This window comes from Asterias rubens, chromosome 9 (assembly GCF_902459465.1).
Source record: "Asterias rubens chromosome 9, eAstRub1.3, whole genome shotgun sequence".
In the NCBI taxonomy this organism is placed as follows: Eukaryota; Metazoa; Echinodermata; class Asteroidea; order Forcipulatida; family Asteriidae; genus Asterias; species Asterias rubens.
The window spans coordinates 8,592,232-8,605,286 of NC_047070.1; the positions used below are offsets into that span (position 1 = coordinate 8,592,232).

At 38.8% G+C, this 13,055-nt stretch overlaps 1 protein-coding gene across 1 annotated transcript in view; it reads right to left on the reverse strand.

Annotated features, from left to right (window-relative positions):
• Window positions 1–13,055, reverse strand: part of LOC117294727 (nucleolysin TIAR-like) — a 73,216-nt gene that overhangs the window by 32,943 nt on the left and 27,218 nt on the right. The window lies entirely within an intron of this gene.

Sequence of the window (13,055 nt, forward strand, 5' to 3'; positions counted from 1 at the left end):
GAATCATTCCCCCGGAATTATCATCAGGACTTGTAATTCCAACGCTCATATGACATTCACCTGTGAAATAGAAAACTACCCGAGGCTAATAACAGGTTGTCTAAAGCTGGTGGGGGGGTTTCGGTCTTTTGGGGGCATATTCTATGGTGGAGAAGTCAAGAGGAAGATAGGGAGCACATGTTGGCTGCTAGTCCCCAATCAAGGGACTAGGGCTACAAAAGGAGAGGTCAAACATAATCTGAAACCCTTTTTGGTATAAATCAGAAACTCTGCAAAACATCTCCTGTGTGTGTGAAGTTTTTCAAACACCTTTGGAGATCTCTGCTGTGTAGCATCTACGCTGTGTATATCTCATCGCCTTTGTGTAGCAAAGCTGATGTCCCAGTCAGTGGAAATAAATTAAATGAACAAGTGTGTATGCTTAGATGTTTTGATAAGAATAGATGTACTTCATTCCGCAGAAAGCTTTTACTGATTATAAATGTAGACATTTGATTAGATAGAGGGGATGGCCTCTGTTGTCCCTGTCTTGGCCTTGTTGATCCTTACAAAATGAAAATTGCCTCAAGTGCCCTCTCAAACATTAAAACATATACACTTGTCAAAATCAGTGTGATGTCAAAATCAGTGTAATATTTCAATGGTGGGGTAGTTAACAAGGCTATTTTTAGGCTATTTTTATTCTGAAAAATTAAGGTAAACAACACTTATTTCCACAAAAGGTGGCTTTGTCCCAGCCGTACATGTACACGTACAAATCTAATTGTAAGAGGCTATATGTATGTACCTGTGTATCTACTCTAATTCCAATAAAAGAACTGAACGTGTACTACATTGTGAATATCCTCTCTGCATGCCCCCCCCCCCCCCACCAACCCAACTAGGACTGCGGTATTCTAGATTTTTCTGTCCGTATCGAGATGCGATTTCCTTTGAAAGACAAAATCTAACACTACATTGGATGTACCGGTACCTGCCAACCATTGTATGTGTCCCCTCCCCCAGCTCCAAACTCAACTAGGACTACAGTATTCTAGATTTTTCTGGCCGTATCGAGACGCGATTTCCTTTGAAAGACAAAAATCTAAGACTACATTGTAGAAGACAGACTAAATACATTAGATGTACCGGTACCTGCAAACCATTGTATGTGTCCCCTCCCCCCCCCCCCCCCCCCCAATCCAACTAGGACTGTGGTATTCCAGATTTTTCTGTCAGTATCCAGACGCGATTTCCTGTGGAAGACAAAATCTATAACGCTACATCATTGTGGATGACAGACTACTATGCATTAGATGTACCAGTTCCGGCCAACCATACAAATTAGAATGATCGCATTATCGTCCATAACCAAATTCTCGAGTCCATCTGATGGAAAGGAATGACTAGAGAGAAAGTCTCTACCAACGCACCGTCCTGACAAAAGGCCATGAATAATCCAAACCAACGGACACAACCTTCAGGGAGTCTCCTCGCTAGCTTGTCAGCCTCTTTCTGCATCGGGAATCAAGAGCAATTTCAATGGGGAGGGTTCACCTGGGGAGTTGGGGGCAATCCTATTTGAGATTATTACAAGACTCTCTTTTCTTTTTCTTCTCAAGTAGGAAAAAACTATAAATAAATACATGCGGGTAAAACCATGTGTAAATCTCATTTTTTGGTGTGTAAATCTCCGAGTGAAATAAAACAGCCAGTGTGGTCTTGATTTTGAACAGTTTACTCTCTGCTCGTCTTCATAAGCAACATATATTAACAAGCTGACAACATCTAAATGGTTAAATGGTACCGGAGTGAAAGGTAGCTACAAGGGACCATGGAAACATGTTAAAGGCACTGGACACTATTGGTAATATTGTCAAAGACCAGTCTTCTCAGTTGCTGTATCTCAACATACGCACAGATAACAAACCTGTGAAAATTTGAGCTCAATTGGTCGTCGAAGTTGCGAGACAATAATGAAAGAAAAAAAACACCCTCATCAAACGAAGTTGTGTGCTTTCATATGCTTGATGTCTCTAAATCAAATTCGGGGAAAATTAGAGGGAGCCGTTTCTCACAATGTTTTATACTATCAACCTCTCCCCATTACTCGTTACCAAGTAAGGTTTTATGCCAATAAATATTTTGAGTAATTACCAATAGTGTCCACTGCCTTTAAGCTAATTCCATAACAGGCTCACTAAAGAAACTGGGCGTTAAAAGTCTCATGAAACAAAGTCACAATTGTTTAAAAGAAATTACAAAAACAAGTTATATTGTTAAGTTCCTGATGCAGCTTCAGTTTGTAAAAAATTAGGACATTTCCAGGCAGAGCAAGATTTGTGTGTTTGCCCATTTTCTATAAAATAGCTGAGAAACAAACAAAGGAATTGTGTAACGCTTGTAACGCGTGTAAAGCTTGTAAGGTTCTAAAAACCAACAAACGGCTGGGTTTTTTTCAGATTCTTTCACAGATCATTTGATATTCACGCCTATCTTGATGATCAAACTGAACAGAGCAAACAAGAAAAGGAAGTGATCATCGATTTGGTTTCCCTGGCAACAGAGGAATCAAAAAGGAGACAGAAATTGCACATAACAGTTGACCAAGTTTACTCAATTGGATGCTTTACGCATTGATGTGCTCCACACAAAAACATGAAGTCCTTCGATGTTATTTAAAATGATGGGAGGTAGACTCATTAGAATTGTGTTATTGACCGTAGAAGTTTTGCTCATTTTTGCAACAGTGCCACAATTTGCTTTTCTCATAATGAGTAAAGCAATGCTCTGGTACCTATAGTTCCCCTACCCCCCCCCCCCCCCCCCCCCAAAAAAAAAAAACAACCCAAAATGAACTTAAACGAAAAAGTCAAATTTAATAAATGACAGACATGCATGGTCTTTTGTCAAGATACACTCCGCACAAAAACCTGTGACAATATCACTGAGACTACACTGGGTTCTGCAACTCTGTCAAAAGAAAGAGATAATTGTGATCACTGATTGTGACTGACACTACTGGCAAAACTAAATTTTGCACCAATTTCTCAAAAGTGAGATTGTGGTTTTTATCCTGCAGAGTAACATTGTTCGTAACCAAAATGGAGGAAAATTTTATGTTGCGTCTGCCTCAGAAATTCTCTTTTTTTGTGAACTAAAAAACTAAAATCGGTCTCTTTGGGGTCAGTTGTTGACCTTGTTGCAGCTTTTACGGGAAGTTTTAGGTTTTTGCCAGAGTTCACTTTTCCAGTTTCTCTGTCTCTGAGCACAAACATGAGGTCATTCCTTCTCTGCAGTCAGTTTGGATGGACATTTTTTAAGGGGGTTTAGTTTCAGTGTTATCTTAATGCAAAGTAAGCTTTTAAGCTTTTCTTTAACAAATCCTTATTTTCATAATCACCTTTAAGCCACCCCAGGGCCCAATTTTACAGAGCTGCTTTTAAAAGCAGAAAATAATGCTGAACAAGTTTTCTGCTCCAAGTAATTCAACATTAGCAGGAAACCAGTCACAAAAGGTACATGAAGACTACAACAGATATGGTATTTTGGCTGGTAATCCAACAAGGTATTTCTGGTTATTTTAGCATGTAAAACATTTATTGACATTGTTTTACTAATTTCTCAAAAAAAAAACTACAGCACATCAGCAAGTAATATTTTAAGGTAAGCTTTATACTATCATTATCTTCAAACGGTGTAAGTTTAATGTAAATCTGTGCACATTATGGTGTTACAAAAAGTGCCCAAATCCTTGAAGCACAATTGTTATAATATATGCAGCTCTGTGAAATTAATAACAATAACATGTTTTTTATCTGTGAAATTGGACCATATCGTACATTAAATGTTATCTTACAAAAAAGTAACATATATGGATTTCAAAATTATGCCTGAAGCATTCAAAAGAAATAAGGATCTGTAAAATTCCCCTGAATTATTGCCAACATGAAAACAAACCCTCCTACGTATAGCTGTTGCTGCTATTAATTAACCAACCTACCAGCCACAGCAGGGGAATAAAACATAATTGATTTGTAGCTCAACCTATTAAATTGCCATTTAGTAGTCAACTTTATACATTGCCATATTTTTTTTTTCTTTTCAGAAATTGAGGCAGACTTGTTCGGTTGTAGCCTATAATACTTCACGCACGGAGGCAATGACAGTGATTGCCTCCACACCCCTGATCATTGCCTTGATGCCCTTGAAATGCAGTAGAAATTTCCTCATGCAATTTCCTCATAGGGCATGTAGAGAGTGCCCTTTACCAAGGCGAAAATACCTTGGTGCCCTTGCCCTTTCAAAAATGAATCATACAGGCCTGGACTATCTTACGCTGCTGCAATTTCTTTTTTTTTTTCCCACAGAAAAGTCTACATTACCTGTATAGATGTACATTAGGCTGTTTAACTAAACAACTGTTCAAATAGCAGTTTCACATTGACTGGTCTTCTACATGTTGAAGATACACCAGCACCATTAAAGTCCAAAGTGTGGTGCCCAACATTTAACTGGGCAGACCGAGAACAAAGGAAATTGTCTCACATTACTTCCCTACGATTCTAGAAAAACTACAAATCATAAAAGCTTTACATCGGTCCCAGTCTTAGTCCAGCCAGATTACAAATATTCTTCAAAGAGGTTTTTCCCCCGGTATGCTCGCAATATCGCAGAATAATCTGCTTCTAAAGCGCTTGTCTGAATTGTCAATTTCGCATCGGAATGGCTTCAGCAAGCCGAATGCCATTACTGCCACGCTGTTAGCTCAAGAACTTCCCGCTTAAACTTCCAAGTGAAAGATCAAGGGAAGCTTTAGCCGGTAAGCCTATATAATGTAGTCTCTTTAATAGGAAACCTCACAAACATGACCTTAGCTCACCTTACCCTGTGCTGGAGTATAGTTTTCAAAAAGAAAAGTAAACACCTACAAAGACATAACATGGGTCACCTTACAGTAAACAGGGACTGATTGTGCCCACCTTGTTTAAACGGCAGAGAGTCAAGTCAAAATTCATTTTCGCGGTTTGGCTCTACAGATATCTAGGCCTGTTTGCACTGGGGATAAGTTCTGTTCAGGAAGCCAGAACACCCAAGAGTGTATGCAATATTGTGTGTTATGTTTTCAGCGAATTAGCATCAGGGCAAGCGGGGCAAAACAGCAACCGTGGATATATGAAACAATTTATTAGAACAGTGGCAATCAGAGGGGGCCCTAAGGAAATATAATATTGTGAATTTATTATGCCATTTTTGATATACGTGTAGAGCAGTTTATTCAGCGCGTTCTAATTTGGGTCACATACATTGTACATGTACCGTGGAATGGGACTGAATGTATACATGGCTGTATGGGCAGTCCACATAAAACGCAGCATTACAGCCCTTTTCACCTCATCACACTAGATGAATTTCCTGATAAATTCCTAGGAAAGATTTCGTTTAGACCTTTTTACACAAGTTACAACAACTAAACCCTTAAAATACATTTATCTGGGGGAGTGAGTCCCTTTCTCGGTAATGAGCTACCCCTGCTTCGGGGTAGGGTTAAGCAAGTTAACTACTGCATTAGCATACAGGGTTATTTGCATCGAAAATGAAACAAACATTGTATAGACGCGGAATTAAAAATCCCCAGGAATTTAGTGGGGTTGGCTCGCTAGTGTGAATCGACTTCACATTCTTTTATGAACAGAATAAAACTAGCAACCCAAACGACACACAACGCCATAGTTACACACCTGTGTTCCAACACCCCTGTTTAGAGACTCCAACACCCCTATGCCTTACCGTAACGTTGTCAGAATTCTGGGTGTTGGGAATATAGAACAGTCACCCAACACAATGTTGACTTGGTTGCGACTCGCTACCCATTAATGCTTTTTGTCACGGTAGAACCTTTCCGCTAGACATCAGCCGTTTGACACACATGGCCCTGCTCGAACACAAATTGTACTTCACGAAACTAAGTAACAGTCCAATTATAAAACTAAAGTATTTCTTGTCCAATGGGCTACCAAATTTGTATTTTTTAACAAAAACTCATATAAACATCAGGGGAAAAAAATATAATGGGACATCTGTTTTTCAGACAGTAAATATTAGCAGCATTTGAGTGGGGTATCAGGTGCTGACAGCTAGAATGCACACAAGTTGTTGTCTGGTAGATGTTTCGGGACCGGGGAGTATTACAACTAGTCAGCTTACATGGTACTTAAATGTAGAAACTAGGTCAACAGCATTATGAATATAAAACAACACGTAGAACTAACAGACCCATCAGACAATATGTGTATTGACGCAATCATCAGTCGGGCGAACATTGTAATTGTAAACACAGGGTACAAAGCTTTGATTTGATAAAACCGTACGCTTTTATTTTTAAACATTTTTGTTGTTGAATTTAAAAGCCTTTGATGTAAATTACCTTTAAGATTGTTCAAAGAAAATGTTGCAGATCATTTTAAGCAAAGCAACCTTCATAAATTAAAAAAGAAGAGTTAATCAATTGAAGCCCCCCCCCCCCCTCCCCAAATAGCAATGAATATTTGACCTTTCAAATCTCCAGTGCAGAATAAATAGACTTCAATTCTGAGATGACTTTTTTTTTAATGGACTACCCAATCTCTCTTCTGAATGCCGTTCAAAAGAGCCCCATTTCAAAACATCCTATAATTAGGCAAGGATTGGCGATGTGCCACGTGTCTCAACGATATGGAATGACGATAATGGCATTACTCATTAACTAGCTCAGCAACAGGTCCCCTGTCATCATCGACTCAGGTGCCCCAACCACAACCCCCCCCCCCACTTTATTGATATGAACGCTAATGTGAGAGCTTTATACGTTAATGATTGGGCTGTTTGCTTTTAACATATCCATCTATTAGGTTTCCTCCATTATATCGCCTTCGTCAACATGGCCCCATAGAAGCCATCTTTTTTCTGTCATATTTTCTGGAAAACTACTACATTTGTTGGGGAGGCATTAAGTGAAATTTATAAAATACAGGGGGGGGGGATCAATCTAATTCCATTTAGTGAGTGGCTTTTAACAAGACTGTTTATTAGGTTGTCTACTCTGCCGTTTCTTGCACCTTATAATGGTGACTCTATTGGCCTATCATTGTTGGAAGTTATTTGTTATATTTGGAACAAAAGGGGAAAATTATAGGCTCATTATCATTCACCGAAGCAAAAAGTCCCACTGAATTTATGGGGGAATTTGCATTTTTCTCTTGTTTTTGGGTGAAGTATACAGTTGTTGGAGTTGTATCCTCAGTTGTGTAGTTATTGTGAATATAAATTATTCATGACTTTGTAACAACTGTACACATGACTCCTAAGTGGACCTTGCCATTGCATTCAACCCTATTTTAACAGAATGTGTAAGGGAAAGTAAATAAAAATATTTTTTCAAAATTTCAAAGTTATTCCAAAAATAAAACTCCTAAAGAGACACACTGCATATTTTGTAAAATGTGAAGAATTTCAAAACCAAGCATCTATCGGCAGCAACAAAAAAAGGGAGCAATTTTGTACTTTCAATTCAGCTTGTCCTTCAAAAATAAAATGATACTGCAACTTCAGCACAAGCACCAAGGAGTCTCCGCCAAGGCAGAGAGAGAGAGAGACAGCTCTCCTAAATTGTGCACCAGCAAGCACCTAGGAGTTCTAGTCCGAGGCAGAGGCAAGTTTTGGCATGCCATATGGATGGGGGATTCGGTGTCATTAAATTTTAATATTGGGGGCCCCTGCATCACCAGTTTCATTACACTTTATCCCAAGGATAATTACAAGCCCGTTGCTTCGGTTTGATGCCAAGACAGAGTGGCAGGGCCAAACAGCGGACAGCGATCGCCACGCTCGTGTTGTTTTATTGATGGCACTAGGTGAAGCGAGTCCATCTTTACGCATAAGGTAACATCACGTTATATTTTGTCTCACTCCTTCCCCCGGTGTGAGAGAGTATCGCTACAGCCCTGCATGCACTGTTGGACGTGGATGGGCGGTTCTCAGAGCACTTAATAAAGGATGCAATTTATACTCTTTATATTATAGTGGGAAAATGCTTGGGTCATCAACGAGAAAACTGGAAATATCTGTGACTTGGATGACCCTGAACATTATGTATGCAAAGCAATGTAGAAATGTTTTGTTCCAAATCTGTTTCTGTTTCTATAAACCCCAAAGTTCTCGACTTTTTTCAAAATAAAATTACCCTTCACAAGGCCAAAGGGTCGATCAAGGTGAAAACCAAAAGGGAGTAAAAAGAAGAAAATTTAAAGGATGAGAGAATGTATCCATTTATATTGCTCTTATACTAATAGAGTAGTTTTGTAAATGGAAGGAAAGCAAGATACAGGAGAGAGTTCCAACGTGCAGGCACTACTACAAGGGAATAAGCTATTTGAATATCCCACAGTATTCACCGTTGGAAAAGATGTATTATAAAGTGAAGGGGTGAAACATGTGGCATTGAAGTGTGTGCTTCGAGGGATCTGGTCCATAGGCTGGCCTCTTTCATAGTGTCTAACCCTCCGACTATTGTTTCCATTCATCCAAAGAAATGCATGCGGTTAAGTAGATGAAGTAAAGATTATTGCGAACACAAGGAAAGACTCTTAGCTAGAACATCCAGAACATTGACTGTTTCCACGCAGGAATACTGACACTAGTTGTCTCAATATGGTAATAAATGTCAGCTTCACTTTATGAGTTTATATAGACAACCATCCAGTTGTACAGTTCACGCAAGAATTCAGGACAAATGAGCAGTTCTTTCAGAATGAATTGGCTGATAATAGAAGACCGACCGTCCTACAAAATTACCCATCACTTCAGTGAGTTTCACTACGTACCAGGATCAAACTGTGGATTTGAACAAAGGCAAAGCAGTTTGCGTATATTATGTATAATATATGCAATTGGCAATCTACATGTATAGCGCACCATCGCGTCACAACTCTGGTAAATTAGTTTCAAGTCTGCCTGACGTTGATGTATAGACTGATAAAGTGATCTCAATATGTATGCGTACGAGGAGAATGTACACTGCATGCAGAACCAATGCGGCTCAGAAAAGACAGTCTCCTCATTCTAAATTTAAGAATAAAAAATCCATCAACTACGGAGATTAAAGGCCTCACGCTTTTTCAAAATTACACAAGGCCTAGGAAGTTAAAGTTGGGCCAAAAAACATTTACATTTAGGTTAAAAAAATAAAACCATATGATATGGAAAGGTTTGCAGTAACACCATGTAATGATCTCGTAATGAGTTGGGGTGGTTCTGAAAAGAACCGTTGGTTTCAATTCCTAAAACCATATGACAATAGGCATGTTGCTTTTTGCAGTTGCTGGATTAAAAATCAGAGAAATTGTAAAAATTCCTTGTGCAAATTTATCTTGTTTCATCTTTCAAGGATACATCACTTTCACTTCCTAAAAGGGAAGACCTCTGGTTTATTTACTAATGGTACTCTGACTTTAGGTACAGTACAGGATCGAAAAATACAAATTGTTTCAATATATGAAATCAGTCTAAGAAAGAATAAAATCAACAAGGCTTTTTTTTTTTATCACACAACAAAAATAAGCCTCATTTAATGTGCAAAACAATTCTGACAAAACATGAAAAAAATCTCATCATTTTCTCTCAAGCTTGACCAGTCCATGTAATTTGACATTTCCACAGGTTCTTTGCACTGATAACAACAGGATGGGAATCACTCCACTCTCCCTACATCCTACGATGTGCTTTCCCTTCACACACAGTGATTCATGCATTTATAAAAAATCTTCCCACATTGGACAATGATGCCACTTGTCCGATTGTTTCCTCACGCATTGCAATCTCAGAATGGATCAATGAAATACACCGTAACCCTTGTCGAGAACAAATCCCACAAAGGATTTCAGGAGAAACAAGGGCAGTGTATCCGCATGCCTGAGTGTGCCGCTCTGCAACGCAGAGAGAGAAGAGAGAGAGAGAATTACACACTCTGTATCTATTCCCATCCACTGAGCCTTAGACCACCTGTTCCCCGCTGATGAGAGCATGGCTACAGGGCCTTACTTTACATCTATCCACTGAGAGCTATTGCAGGTGACTATTGCCATTTCGGATGACCATCGGTCAAGTATCGCCTGTCCAGAAGGATTAAGGCTAATATTATAAAGCCGTATCGAGTTGTCTTATAAGAGATAGTTTGCAACAGTATAAAACCATCTTATGAAATCGTCTTCATGGCATCAATCATTGTCAAAACATGGTCAGAAGAGTCTTCGTTTTTCTTGTTCTCAATATTACCGTCAGAGGGATGGCCATTTGGTGTGGTAAGCACCCGAAATTGTGATTCAATTAATGATAAGCTTTTTAACAGCATGACTCCATTTCCCATTAGATGTATAGCACTGTTCGCACTTAGCAGTTTTTTAAGAGGGCCTGAACAAACCTGAGCTGTTGACTGTGCTAACAAGCTTTCCAACAACAGTGGGCTGTTTTGACCGAAGCAATGGGAACTGTATGATTTGGAGTTGTTTTTTTTTTCTTCAATGTTGTTCCTCATTAATCGACTGCTAAAGTATTAGTCTGTTGATTGCACTTAAAACTGTTGTTGAAGTTAGACCTTGACACTCAGCAAACTATGATTTGTAAACAGTCTGCATAATCAACAAAAGCGTTTATCCATTTTAGAGCAGACTCATGGTGGACATTGGTCAGTGCTGACCCCCTACACTGACCCACAATAGAGTACATATTTAAAGACACTGGACACTATTGATAATTGTCAAAGACCAGCCTTCTCACTTGGTGTACCTCAACATATGCATAAAATAACAAATCTGTGAAAATTTGAGCTCAATCAGTCATCGAAATTGCAAAAAATAATTTAAAACAACATGGAGTTGTGGGCTTTCAGATGCTTGATTTCGAGGCCTCAAATTCTAATCTGAGGTCTTGAAATCAAATTCGTAGAAAATTACTTCTTTCTCAAAAACTACTCCACTTCAGAGGGATCCATTTCTCACAATGTTTTATACTACGAAACTCTCCCCATTAGGGGGCCTACTCGTTACCAAGTAAGGTTTTATGCTAATAACTAGTTTGAGTAATTACCAATAGTGTCCACTGCCTTTAAGATGTAAATATGCTTCACATGGAGAGCATTCCTTCACAGCCAAACACTCAAATGCCCACTGCAGTATTACCACTGGCTTGTACCCTTGGGATTCAAAAAGAATAAATTGCCCTTCAACTTCACAGCACACTTACGATAAAGGAAGACACACCTCCGTTATGGACCAGCAAAAACAAACCCCTCTTAAAATATTCAACATTATTGTTTTGAAAATATCCACAGTACAAAATATCTGCAAAACCATGGAGATAGAAATTTAATTTTATACCTTCATGGCCAAACAGACAATAGATGTATTGTTACTTCAGTCCTACGTGTACTGTAAATTTGATTCCGATGTTGACTTGATACAGAAATTAAATACGTGTACTATGATCCATATTGTGGACACAAATATTTAAAATTTCTAAAAATGTAACATACCAAAGGATAAAAAATGTGTATTTTATATTGAAATATCATACCGTCCAACAACCACACACAAAAAATGCTGTAAAATTAACATCACATATTGTTTTCAAAAATAATACAAAAAAAAAAAAAATAAATAAATAAATAAATAAATAAATAAACAAAGCACTATAATCACTTATCCATGACAATAATTAAAGCGCAGCTTGTTTAAATAAACTAAAAAAAATTAAAAACCGGGTACGCTTACCTGCTGAAGCTGGGGTTGCATTATAACGGGTACTGCCTGAGGGCAGGGGTATGGTATCATGACTACTCCTGTAGGCTCCATAGGTACACGTGGGCTGTTAAGCAGTGGGGGTCCAAGCATAGGGATGTGCTGTGCGTAGGAGTGTGTGTGCATCACTGTGCCAGGGACGTGGTTGTCGGCTTAAATGCAGCTATCATCTGAGGCAATCCGCAGGGTGACGGCATGCATGTGCTCGCTATACTCAACGAGGAGAGTGTACACACACAAGTGCGTCTGGCTACCTACACATATCCACCACACACAGAATACACACACTCACTTCAGCTCATATCACCTCTACACATGGTTGGTCGTACAAGCACAATACTCTAATCTCCTGATGGGCCACCGCTGCCTGATTGGCTGGCTGGGGAGTCTGTGCGACCGCCCGTGGCACATTTGAATATGAATAGGCCACTGATAATAGCCACGCATGGCTGAGCAGCTTAAGACAACACCGACGAAACCCAGTGCACTTGTTGTGAAAAGCTCTTTTTCATTGGTTCAACTGTCAACCAATCTTTGTGTGAATTATACCAGCAATACGGAGAGAAGTAGAATTGATATAATTTGTTGTATTTAAAGCAGATGTCTGGTGAACACAGAAACAACCTGTTGCTAATGTGCACCCTCTCAGCATTTAAAGTACATGTAGATGCAGTTTAAAGTGCAAAAATGTATTTCATTTAATATGTTAAATTTGCATCGAGGATAAAGAATATCATTTTGATTTTACCCATATACACCGATGTGTGTTCAGTGTTATAGCACTGTATTTAATTTACTGTGGAAGTAGAGGTCAGAGTGGCAGTATTGAAACAAACTGGTTTTGAAATACATGTTTGTATGAAAATGAAAGCTTATCATGACCCCCCATGGAGGTTGATATCATGTTGTGAGAACATAGCCTGTGCAAAACCAGCAGAAGCCATTAAAGACAGTGGACACTATTGGTAATTGTCAAAGACCAGTCTTCTCACTTGGTGTGTCTAAACATAATGCATAAAATAACAAACCTGTGAAAATTTGAGCTTGATTGGTCATCGGAGTTGCGAGATACCTATGAAAGAAAATAACACCCTCGTCACACGAAGTTGTGTGCTTTCAGATGCTTGATTTCGAGACTTTGGGTAAATTAAGAATATTTAGTAGTCATCATAAACAAAAGTGTTTAATTTCAGTCTCCTTAAAAATGTGGGCGAATTGCTGCAAAAAAAAAATGTAATTCAAAGG